Source organism: Arachis hypogaea, chromosome 6 (genome assembly GCF_003086295.3).
Source record: "Arachis hypogaea cultivar Tifrunner chromosome 6, arahy.Tifrunner.gnm2.J5K5, whole genome shotgun sequence".
Taxonomy (NCBI): Eukaryota; Viridiplantae; Streptophyta; class Magnoliopsida; order Fabales; family Fabaceae; genus Arachis; species Arachis hypogaea.
Window position 1 is genome coordinate 17,376,811 of NC_092041.1, and position 12,860 is coordinate 17,389,670.

General features: G+C 33.2%; 1 long non-coding RNA gene across 25 annotated transcripts; it reads left to right on the forward strand.

Moving 5' to 3' along the window:
• The first annotated feature begins 5,052 nt into the window (after positions 1-5,052).
• On the forward strand, positions 5,053-12,428 carry LOC112696305 (uncharacterized). Of its 25 annotated transcripts, none has more exons than XR_011862897.1 (9): positions 5,054-5,392; positions 5,490-6,244; positions 6,480-6,528; positions 6,624-6,723; positions 9,085-9,150; positions 10,157-10,260; positions 10,525-10,816; positions 11,438-11,564; positions 11,886-12,428. It is a non-coding gene; the product is annotated as an uncharacterized lncRNA (long non-coding RNA). The 25 variants fall into 25 exon arrangements; XR_011862901.1 differs by having other exon boundaries at positions 10,592-10,816; XR_011862888.1 differs by having other exon boundaries at positions 5,053-5,392; positions 9,085-10,260; positions 10,514-10,816.
• Positions 12,429-12,860: the final 432 nt, after the last annotated feature.

A 12,860-nucleotide genomic window follows, 5' to 3' on the forward strand; every position in this document is an offset into this window, starting at 1 on the left:
TCTTATAGATATTCATAATTAGAAAAGTTCTTTTAATTAATACAATTGCTACGAAAAAAATTAAAACTAATTTTAAAAAGATAAATAATACTCTTTCAAGTTAATTTCTAAGAAAGAACATCAATCTCGTTTAAATTTGAGAATTGATCATTCTAATAAACATCTAATATGAAGTTCTTAAATTGACTGTTAGGTTGCGTTTGTTTACAAAGACAGGATACTGAGACAGGACACAGAGACAAAAAATCGTGTTTGACAGAAGAGACGTGGACAGAGACAATGTGTCCAGAGACACTGAATTAGTGTATTTTGTGTTCATCCTGACATGAAAGACACAGAAACACTAACAAGGGACACACCTTATTTTTCATTTTTTCTTTTATTATTCTTGTTGACTTTTTATAATTGTATTTTTTATTATTATATTTTTTATCTCAAATTTTTTGAATAAAAAATTGAGAATAAATTGGATTTTCATAATTTGTTCTAGTTTATCACTAAATAGAATACAAGAACATAAAATTGTGTGTCTCTATTCATTAGTGTCTTGTCCTGTTCTCAGTATCTTGTCCTGTCATGTTCTCAGAAATAAATACAGCCTTAAATACCGAAAGTTGGGTAAAAAATTATTGTATGGTCAAATTTAATAATTTAATGGAAACAATAAATATTATTATTATGTATTACTAAAAAAAATTTCAAATTGTATTGGGAACTTGCTCCCACAACATTATACTTAGAACCGTCCTTGATCAGAGTCCCTTGCAAATATCTCCCACCATTATCTAAGTAAGAACGTCTGATAAACCACTGTTTCGAACCTTACATCTACTTAGGGATAAATTCACCTTGGTTTCATATAATATCTCTTAGAACAGAATTAAACCAAATAATTTAGGTAATAATATAAATAATATGACTAAGTCAAAGATTGCAATTAAACTAGTAATACGTGCTTCAAATATTCATGATATAAAAAATTTAAGTATTATTTAAAAGTTATTACTTTATATTTTTAGAATATTCAATTTAATTTAATAGATGTATTTTAATTTTGTTTACTTAGTTATTAAAGTGGACTTTATGTTTATGGGTTAGGATCTTTCTTTTATTTTATTTTAACATAATAAAAGATTATAAATACCTTGTAAATTATTATAGTCATCATATTTAGTTATTAGAACTTAGAAGTGTAATCTTTTTTTTTTTGGATTTCGTGATAAAATCATAGTGTGAACAAAATGAGATTAAGTGAGCTTCTACTTTTTGTTGTATTGAATAACTAGGAAGAAGATTGAGTGAATTCCTTTAATTCAATTTTCAAACTATGGTGTAAACAAGTTAAGTTGATAAATTTTTTCTTGTTACATAAAAAAATTGAATAAAAAATTAAGTACTTTTTTTTGCATTCAATTTTAATTATTTTTTTAATTTCAATTTCAATATATATTGTATTCTTATTTATCCTTTTTTTGTCTTTTCAAAACTAGCTTATTGAATTTTGACCAAATTAAAAATTATAACTTAACTAACTTAGTTAAGCTAAATCATCACCTTATCATTCTATTTATTCTAAACTTATCAAGCTATATATATTTAACAATCATGATTAACCAAATTAAAATTTTTATATGACATCAATTATTATTACTTTAACCACTAACCATAATTTTTAACTTCAAAACCAAAATGAAGAATTTTGTTTAGTTCAAGTGTTCAACAACGAATTGCCTATTGCCTGCTGCCATATAGAGGTGATGTGAATCACACAAGCTAGTCCATTTTTCGGGCCATATATATACCTAAGGTGCTTCCATATTGAAACTTTTAAACTAAGAAAACCTTCCACTAATTGTTTTACCAAAATGACCCATTTATAAGAGTAATTGTGTGACGGTAATTTTGAAAGGAAAAAAACAAATGACTTTTTTTTCCCACCATTTAATAACTCTTAGAAAATCATATTGTACATTTCAACATTTTAATTTTTAAGGGGTTAAAATAAAATGCACGAGACAAAATTTAAGGGGCAATTTTTATTTTTCCAATCAATTGTTAAAACTTAAAAGACTTGAAGGGTTCTAAAGAATTTCTCTATATGCTCATAAAGGGAAGTGACAATTTGAGATAATGTAGATTTACACCGTAATCATAGGCTCTTTGGTCCGATTTCTAATGGGAAAAAATCTCGGTTAAACTGTTAGGACTTGTAGTTTTCGTTTTTATTTCTTATTTCTTATTTTTATTTATTTTTACAAAATTTTGAAAGCAAAAATTTAAAACACAAACCAAAAACCTTATTACCTTAACATAATATGGTATCATGGTGATTGGTGAAGCAATGAACTTCAGGCGAGCCGACCTATTCTCGCCTCTAAGGAAGACTAATAATGTCATTTACTCATTTTACGATGCTAATGTTTAAGTAGAAAATCTCAACTATAATCTCAAAGTTTTGGTTTTATTTGATTGTAATATAATTATTAGCAATGTTTCGAGGGTTATGAAATGTTGATTTGGGTTTGAATGTCTGATTTTTTTGATGCTAAGGTGTCATCTGTCTGAATTTTTTGTGAGAAGGTAGAGATGGTATTACAAGAAACTCTCCAAAAGACTTTAGGTATGTTTTTAGTAAATTAGAATGTGTATACCTGAAGGATGTCAGTCTATTTTTATTGATGGATAATAATTTTTTTACCGTGAAAATTTGTTAAAATTTATCTTTTAGAAAAGATAGAAATACTTGGAGAGTTTTTGAAAGACAATTTACCTTCTTAGATAAACGTTGGTTGTCCCTTTTCGATGTATCGGATGCAGTAAAAGCCACCCTTTTAAATAAGCTTTTCATTTTTATTCGATCTAACTTCTGTTTTGTGTCAGGATATGAACAAACAAACAGTATACAAAAAATTTATACACGTATAAGCTAGCTATCACTAGCATTATGGAGTATCCATTTACGGTGTCAAATGTTGCTTTAATTTTCTACTACACTGCCTTGTCGGAGAAAATTAAAGAATGTGGCAATAAGAATGCTTTTAACTCTTTTGTAGGTTGTAGGCTTGTAGCACATGCAAGTGATGCTAATCCAGAGTTAGAAGGGCAATTGTATAAAGCTCAGATAGCTAATAAACTTTGGGTTCAAAATTTATATATATGATTTTAATATTAACCACAAGTTAAATGAAACAACATATGGTATACAAGGATCATGATTCATGATGTTATGGTGATGTTTTTTTAATTTTTAAACGTAAGACTCTATTCTTAACCCATATAGATATAGCGGTAGATTGCATTATATTCCTTCTCCAATATGCTATACATGAGTTGTTGGATAATGTTTACTAAAAGCATATACAAGTTATACTGTTCTTCATATAAAAGTTACTTTAATTTTATTAAGAACTTGAATTTTCATTCTCATTCCATGAACAAAGTTGCATATACCAACTCAAAACTTGTTATGCAAACAAATTAAAATGTGAATCCTTTGATCCAAATTCATGACTCATCTATTGGATAGTTAAGTGCGTTGGTTTTTGCAGCATGTATCATGCTACTACTAATTAATTATCACTCATGCTCATTAGTCATCACTTAGAGATAATTCATGATTTTAAAAAGCTTAGGTTATTATAACTTCATGTTGAACATAAAGCAAAAGAGTTCATTCCTTTGTTGAAATGTTTAAAGTGTTATAAGATTAACCATTTCTTTTTACATATGTAATATTGATGCTTTGGATACATATCTGTAGTTAATTAGATAATTTAAAAGATGGAAGCTGCATAGACTGGTAACCAATTTTTATGTTTGGGTTTAAGAAATAGAACTAGAATTAGAATGATGTTGTAACCTAGACTGAATCATCATGGACAATTAAGATAGAAGTTAACTTATATTAGACTTCTTTGCTGCAATGTTATGTTATGTTAAGTGAAGATCAAATGATTTCTATTTTCTACCACCAAACTTTTGTTATTGACTATGCTATTTCATTTTTCAGACACTTGTGCATTAGTGCAATATGGAAGTTGAACTTCATACATTATACTTACTCATAATGTGAGACTTGTTGTATTGCTTTGATCAATTGATCCTTAGTGGCTATAGCTTAATAGGTATACCCTTATAACATGTATAGCTTCTACATCTAAGAGTATTAAGACTCAAATTTTAGCGAAGTAGTTCAATTAAATATGGAAAACTTTAAATATGAATTTGATTGAGTAGTGGGATTGTGCCATAGACTAATGCAACTTAACAATTCAATCTACAAAATGTACCTAACAAGTTATTACTTAAACTTGTAATGACCTATATCACATGAAAACACATTATTATGACTAATTAGCCTTAGAAATAGGTGTATGCTGTTACAATTGGATTGTTATAAGATTAGATTTGTGCAAAATGAAAATTCAACATAGTATGTGATATTGCTATGTAATACACACTATACATGTCAAGCCATGCATTTTGTTAGGTCTTGTTCAACCTTGGTGACATTCTAATCAATGGTTCCCTAGTCAAATCTGAATGGATTTTAGAAATTCTTGATGCAATGGAATCATTAGTTAACCTATTACCAAATGGTATTAACCAATCTCATCAAATGTCAAAGCATTCTTCTGAATTGTGCAAAAACCTTGACAACGTCACAAAAAACCCTAGTCAGAACCATTGTGGCTTCAAACTGAAATTTCTCCCAAAATACTAAACCAATTTAGTCGGTGAAAGACTCATTAGAAAGCTTACATAATGGGCTACAAAGTAGTAAAAACCGAATTGAGTTTAAGCAAGAAATTAAGGAGCTATGGAGAAAAGAATCGAGCTTAAAAGCACACCGAGCACAAGGGAAAAGCAAGGTAAAATGTCCCAAAACGTTCCCATCTATGCCTCCCGAAAAGGGAACGGGAGCCGTTGATAGAGATGAATCGGAGGGCCGAAATTCAAACTTGAAGAGAGGAGCGATCCATGCGGAGGGTGTGTGGACCAATGAGAATCGAGTATTTGGATATAATCCTACACATACTTTATTATTTAAACCACGTAATTTCCGTCTTCTTCTCTCACACCCAAAAAATTTCCTCAGTAAGCTACGTTCTTCGCAGATCCACCTCTACCACCCTCCTCATTGGAGTTTCTATTTTCCAATATCAATTCCCATTTTGCCCCTCGCCTCCTTCTCTTCCCAGCCATGTCGTCGGAAGAGCCAACCGTGGCCGTAGAGCAACCTGCAGCTGAGCCCGAAGCAACCGCCGAGCCACCTCCGGAGGCAGAGCCCGAGAACCCAACTCCCAAGCCCAAGAAGGCCGCTAAGGAGCCCAAGCCCAAAAAACCCGCGGCTCCTAGATCCCGAAATCCCTCTCACCCTCCCTACGAAGAGGTTAGCAATTCCAGCTCCCGGTTCCATAATTCTGGCTTTCTTATTGCTTAGCTTCGATCTGAATTTTACCCAATCTGAATTATTCTGTTCCTTGCAGATGGTTAAGGACGCGATTGTGACGTTGAAGGAGAAAAACGGTTCCAGTCAATACGCGATTCAGAAGTTCGTAGAAGAGAAGCAGAAGCAGCTACCTTCCAACTTCAGGAAGCTCTTGTTGTATCATTTGAAGAAGCTCGTTTCTTCTGGAAAGCTCGTTAAGGTCAAAGGTTCCTTCAAGCTTCCTCCGGTCAGGTCTGCAGCTCCCAAGCCAGCTGCTGCTGCCCCCGCCAAGAAGAAGGCTGCAGCTGCTAAGCCCAAACCAAAGCCCAAGCCCAAAGCTAAGCCTGCTTCTAAGGCCAAGGACACCAAAACTACTAAGTCAGCAGCAGCCAAAGCACCTGCCAAGGCCAAGCCCGCTGCAAAGCCCAAGCCCAAGGCCAAGCCAGCTGCTAAACCCAAGGCGGTTGCTGCTAAGACCAAGGCAGCTCCGGCCAAGTCTAAGGCCAAGGCTAAGACGGCGCCAGCTGCAAAGCCGAAGGCAGCTGCGAAGTCTAAACCGGCTGCTAAGCCCAAGCCCAAGCCCAAAGAGAGGCCCTCCAAGGCTTCTAGAACGTCGACGAGAACTTCACCGGGGAAGAAAGTCCCTGCCGCTAAACCTGCGGCGAAGAAGGCAGCTCCCGCGAAGAAAGCCCCAGCAAAGGGTGCAAAGGCGAAGACCGTGAAATCTCCTGCGAAGAAGGCGACGACGGCGAGAAGGGGGAGAAAGTGAAGAGGGTAGACGGCACCGGAGCCTAGTGTTGTAGGTTTAGTCATGTAAAGTTCTTTGTCCCATGCGGTGTAGTTCGATTTAAAGTTATCGCTGGAAAAAAATTATGAAATCTGATTTTATCAAACTTTTTTATTCTAGATATCTGAAATTTCTTTTTTGGGATTCGAATTTGAGACATTACCTAGATTGTATGTTGAGTCTGATGAGTTATGAGTTTATCATTATTGATTAAGCTTAGAGTTGGAGGGCTTTTACATTGTGGTGTTTTTTATTTTATAGTGGAACGGAATTGCGGTTGTGGTCATTGGCTTTGTCGGATCTCTAAATGGTTTATTTCTGTTCCTTTCTCCATCTTTTCTTTCTTGTCTTCAATTATGTGTTTATGTTCTTATGTTCAAAGGGGCTTTCTCATTCATATGTAAGGTTGAATTCCCGAAGATGAGAAATCCTTGTACCACGTGTTTTTGGATGCGATAACTGGGATCAATGGTCGTGATTACATCTAAAGCTCTCGCTGATAATTGTAAGTATCGTTATTCGTTCTTATTCAAGGAATTCCCATGAATGATTGTTTCTCATGTCATTTGCGTTGAAGAAATAATTCCATTGATTGGTAGATTCCTTTTTTGTTTGTGTTTAATCTATTTTTGCAATGTATTAATCTGAAACATCTTAGATCGCGTATGGAGTTTTTGCTTATTCTGATAACCAAATATGATTACGGTAGGATGAACTGATATTTTAACTTCCGATCTATATTGCTGATTCCATTTACTAGACCAACGTTGATTGATTCATAGTCCAGCCTTTATATTTGTTTTTAGGATTTTAATAGGCTTTAGACGTTGGTCCCTAGTTCCTGAAATTGGTGCAATTTCTTCTGGAGGACGTGATTTTGACGAAAGGTAAGGAAATAATGTTGAAACTTTTAACAACATTGATGAAGTGCTTGATATCACAATTGGCATAAGAGAAATGTCGTGGGTTTGAATTTTGAAACCCTCAACTGACATCAGAGGGGAAATTGTTTTATTTGAGGATTGCTACTTTTATGCTAAAGGGCTTAATATCTTGTTCCATGCTGTTTGTTGTGGGTATAACCTCATGTCAATCGTTAGATGCGGTTATGAGAAACTATAATGAAATAAATTTCCGTCAGATATTTGGGTTGGTAATGTCCCTTTATCTGTTACACAGTATTCTTGTCTATCCTCCCTACACAATTCTTTGGTTTGAATTTTTTTCTTTCCCATTGTAGCCTTTTGGAACTTTGATTTTACTTGAAACTTATCTGACAGAGGTTGTTGAATTAGAGTCCTTCTTTCCTTTGCTTAATCCTTATCCACCTATCCAACACAATATGATTCTTGACTCTTCCTATTTTCTCATGTAACTCTTATTTTCGATTCTTTACTTGCCTTCCTAAACATTGTTTAAATTTATATGGAAATCTAAAGTCAAAGTTTTGTTTGGACTTAGAATGTAGTTCTAAGTTGGATTAACACTAATGAAATGCCCGAGAAATGTAGGCTTCTAATGCCTTTGACACCGAATATTTGCATAGTGTGTAGTTTATATTCCTGCTCAGGTGCTCATTTTCTGCATTGCTCTCTGTTTCATGCTATTTGTAATTGGCGCAATCTCTTATGGTAGAAGCGGCTTTGAACAATTATAAGAATATATAGTTGTAGTCTTGATAATAGTTATATCAATAGTTATAGTTTTTGTCCTATTCTTTAGTTCTTAACCCTCCATTCAAGTTATCCATGTATAGCAGAAACATGTTTCCTGGTGGTTGTAGTCTTGACGGGTGCTTAGGTATTAGGTAATGTTTTGTCCTTGATTGTGCAAGATCTCAATTGTTGAATTTGTTGTTTCTGGAGTTTGTGATACTTGTAGTAGTCTTGCACGATAAGCTTCTGATATATTGGTAAATAGGGACGGACATAGGGGGGGGGGGGGGGGGGAAGTAGAGGCCTCGGCCCCCCAACCTTTTTAAGAAAAGATTAATAGTAATGAGTTTTTTTTTTTTTGGTGACTGAAAATATCAAAAAACAAAGAAACAAAACACAAGCCAAGCCAAACTAGCTAGAACCAGTAATTATTAAGTACAATTTAATTTTTTAAAAAGTTTATTTAATATTTAGTCTAATATAAATAAAAGTCCAATCTAACCTAAATATTAATGATTTCTAATATCTAAAAAGTAAATAACAATATTAAAAAAATCTAAAAAGATATTATTACTAATATTTTTCAATTAAATAAAATTGTTCAAAACTTATAAAGTGGATTTTTTTTCTTCTTGTGAGCATCCTTCTTGATTCTTTTGGTATTAATTCTCTTTATTTTAACTACTACAACTGAGAGATCTTTTTCAGCTATGAATATTGTGAAGAATAACTCAGAAATAAAATAAAAGATGAATTTCTTGCTAATTGCCTTTTAATTATATTGAAAAGAAAATTATTGAAAAATTTCACACATTCTATTGTCGATGAATTTTATGATACGAAGAATCGACCATTTCGTTAATAAAAAGTACATACATATTTTTTGTACTTTAAAATATATTCTCTATCGGTATATTTTTGTAATACATTTTACATTCTATAATTTTTTGCATAATTTTTAATATTATATATGTTATTGGCCCCCCATGATAATATTTCTGGTTCTGTCCGTGTTGATAAATGCTTAATCCAACAATCAAGTGATCCATGAATAGTCTTAAAGATTGGTTGATGTTGAAGTGGCCTTTGCGTGCTTGGACAATGTGTTATGCTTGATTGTACAAAATCTTCATTCTCTAATTTGTTTTTCTAATGGGTTCAGTTTTCCTTTTATTGGTTGCTAAACTTATGTTTTGTGTTATTTCTGGTAGTCTGATAGACAAGCTTGCTCGCTTTTCAATGGTGTTGAGTTCAATCTTTGAGGATGGAAAAATCGGGTATGATAGTCATACTTATTGGAGCTGGATTAGTTGGATTTCTAATAATAAGGCCTGATTGGCGGGAAAGACCTCCAAAAGAAAAAAATTGTCTTGTGTTTTTAAATAATATTTTTACTTTGGTGTTAATCCTGAGTCTTAACTACAGCAGTACATGTGCAGAATTAGTCCCCACTTGAGGTCTCTTCTTGTGGTAAGATGCATAAGTACATTGCATTAGTTACTGCACCTTATCGGTATGGTAAGACTACAAAAATATAGATCTGTTTGGCATAATTGGCATATGTAACTTTATCGGTTTGTTGTTATGATATAACTATTAAAGTTTTGGGAAAATGAGATGATTGTGGAATTTTGGTTAATGACTTTGGATTCCATTAAGTGGAAGGTTTTTCTAGAGGTCAATAAGTGGCAGTAAATGTTGGACTTCTATATTATAGTTGATTGATATAACAGAATATTTTCTATAAGAGAATTATCTTAGTCAGCGTTGCACAATGACTTTCTTATCTAATTATCATCATTTATTCATTTTGGCATGCATGTTTAATATGGTCTATGGTTTCCAAAGCCTTGTTTTCCCTCTTGGTCTATATTACTAGTATTAGGAGTTTAATGGATCCTAACTGATTTGGCCGGAGAGCTTTCCTAGTGTTAGCTGTTTTATCCACAAGATCCAAACCAAAACATTGCATAAGAAAACAAGTAATCAACTAAATGAACTAGTTAAGCATATCGATGAAAGCTTTCTTCTATTGATAGATGATGTTGCACAGTAAAAGTTAAATCTAAGGCATTCAATTGATTACTAAGACAAATGTTCAATTGATTACATGAAAGCTTTCTTCTATTTGTAACAAACATACCGGTAACCTTAGATGCTGAAGATGGAATATTTTTAATTGTGCTCCCATGAAGTCATTATTTCATGCATTCCATTCATTCAAATCTGTTATATGTTCAATCCTTGAAGTACATAAGAAAATGTCTTCCCATACTGGTCCAGCTTCACAAACTGGGATGGTGTTGGCATCTTCATCCCACTTCAGACAGTCGATTTCTTCTGGATCAACAAGCCCTGTCTTGGCTATCTTTCTATCCTTTTAACAGGTATTATGTCAGTGGTAGATTGTTTTCATTTTTGTTGGGTATAGCAAAGTTAGCAACCATTATAAAGACAATAGTATTGATATTATTGTTACATTGAGGTGAAAGACTGAAAGTTGATAGCATTGACAGTATGTTGGGATCCAAATTTTATTATTGACTATCATTTGTCTGATACAAAATAAAAATTGTGATTAGTAAGATCATCAAATAGAAAGATAAATGAATTTTGGCTTATGCCTCTGACAACTGCTAGGTCTCATGCAGTAGTGGTAGCTGTGACGGTGAATATTTCTAGCTACTGTTATTGGTTTCACTGTGAAGTGTTATCCAGGAGGGTGTGCCATCCATATTACATTGCGCCCGTTGTGTAGTGCTAGCTAGTATCAGGAGATAGGAGGGATGAGGCTGCATCTGTGGATGATTGGGGGACTCGTTTGGAAAGATGAATTTGTCATGTAGTAACCAAAAGCATGTATGGTTCAAAATATTCTCGGTGCCTACGTACACAAACAGAACAAAATACAAAGTAAAGACTAAAGAAGAGTCTTGAGCTAAGGTATCCGTAAGTTTCATTCATGCAGATGCAATATTAGTATACTATTAGATTTCTTGCTGTTTATTTGAGGATTTGATAATGAGACTTGTTAACGAAAATTCTAGGTAGCTTAAATGTTGATAGAACAAGGAAACAGAACGTTTATGAACTTCCTTTAGTAAAACATTAATAAATTTGCTTCTTACCAAAACTTAGAATTTTGCTTCATAGATAGTAGAAGAGTGGGTAGGTTATGACTTATGACATGAAAAAGGCATTACCCCGTCTGTGAAATCATTTGCTCCACTCGAACTTTTTGGTAATTGAAAAGAAAAGAAAAAATAAACAAGAAATTGCTTAAGAAAGGTAGTCTCATTGAATACTACTCTCAAATTCTTTTTAAGGCAACGGAAGTTCTACTTGGAGGGAACATTGCAGTCTTTGTTATATTGTCTGTTACTGTGTTTGTATCTCTCAAGATCAACTAGAGATCAGCATTCCATTTTCAAGACATAATATCTCGGATTTTCAACACCAAAGGATCAATAAAACTAGAACAATTCTGTAAATTATTGACAACAGTAATAGCCTCTATATAGTTTGTCTCACATATAATATTTCTTTGCTCTGAGTCCCATGCAGAATACTATGATTTCCAATTGTTATCAGACAATCTCGTGGTCACCTTCCCTTCTAATCTCTGCTAACATAGGCAAAATCAACCTGAGCACCATTGTCAGGATAGCTAGCATCACAATTAATCTTAAAGGTACCCATTGAAGGGGAAATCCAAAAGCCACTAATGGTGGAGGAGACAGACACTCATTGCAATTTAAAAATATTTTGGAGCTCCTTTTTCAAAGACAAAGCCATACCAGTTGATAAATCCCATTTTTAGGATTTATCCTGTGTTGAATTTAGTAGATTTTATCAACTTATCTCACATTTATTCAATGAAATAGCATGATTTTGTGAATTTCTCCTAATTTGTGCTTAAGAGTGAAAATATGCTTTTTAGACCTTTAAATTGCTAATTTTAATTCACTTTAATTCCATTCGATGCATTGATATGTTTGTTGAGTGATTTTAGGTTCATAAAGGCAAGGATTGGGTGAAAGAAGTGAAAAGAAAAGCATGCAAAATGAATAATTCATGAAGAAATGAATATTTGTAGAATTCATGGCGACGCGTGGGAAGGAAATCTGCCAGACGACGCGTACGTGTGACCCATGCGTGCGTTACAAGCAGCACGTAACCAACTTAAAGGCAATACGCTGTGGGCGATTTCTGAGCCATCCAGGCCTAGATCCAACTCATTTTTTGATGCTATTGAACCCAAGGATTGAGGGGGAATGAACGAAGTATTCATAATTTAGTTTTTCATCATGTTTTAGGTTAGATTTCTAGAGAAAGAAGCTCTCTCTTCTCTCTAGAAATTAGGGTTTTAGATCACTTCTCTCCATAGATTTAGGTTTCAATTATTGTTTTGATTTAATTTTTTTTTTTTACTATTTCTTGTTATTACATCTTTGCTCTCTTAGTTTTATTTGTTATTTCTTTTATTGTGTTATTTTCATGTTATGAGCACTTTGTTAATTTTAGTTTCATTTAATACAATTTATGTTTTCATGTCTCTTATTATTTAATTGAGTTGTTATTTGAGTTGTTATTGTTATTTTCTTGTATTGGGTAGTTGTAGAATTTATATTTCTTGCTATTTTATCATGCTTTCCTTTTATACCTTCCAAGTGTTTGATAAAATATTTGGTTGGATTTTAAAGTAAATTTTTGTGTTCTTGACTTGGATTGAGTAATTTTGAGACTCTTGAATTGTCAAAGTCTCTTGTTGACTGGTAATTGAAAATTGCTGGTTAGCTTGAATTTCACTAAATCTAGTCTTTCACTATGAGTTGACTAGGACTTGTGAATTCAAGTTAATTGTATGCACTTGACTTTCTTTCATTTGTTAGATGTTAACTAAGTGAAGGCAATTTACATTTACAATCACAATTGAGGATGATAACGAGGATAGGAATTCCAACTCTTACCTCTTGCCAAGACTTTT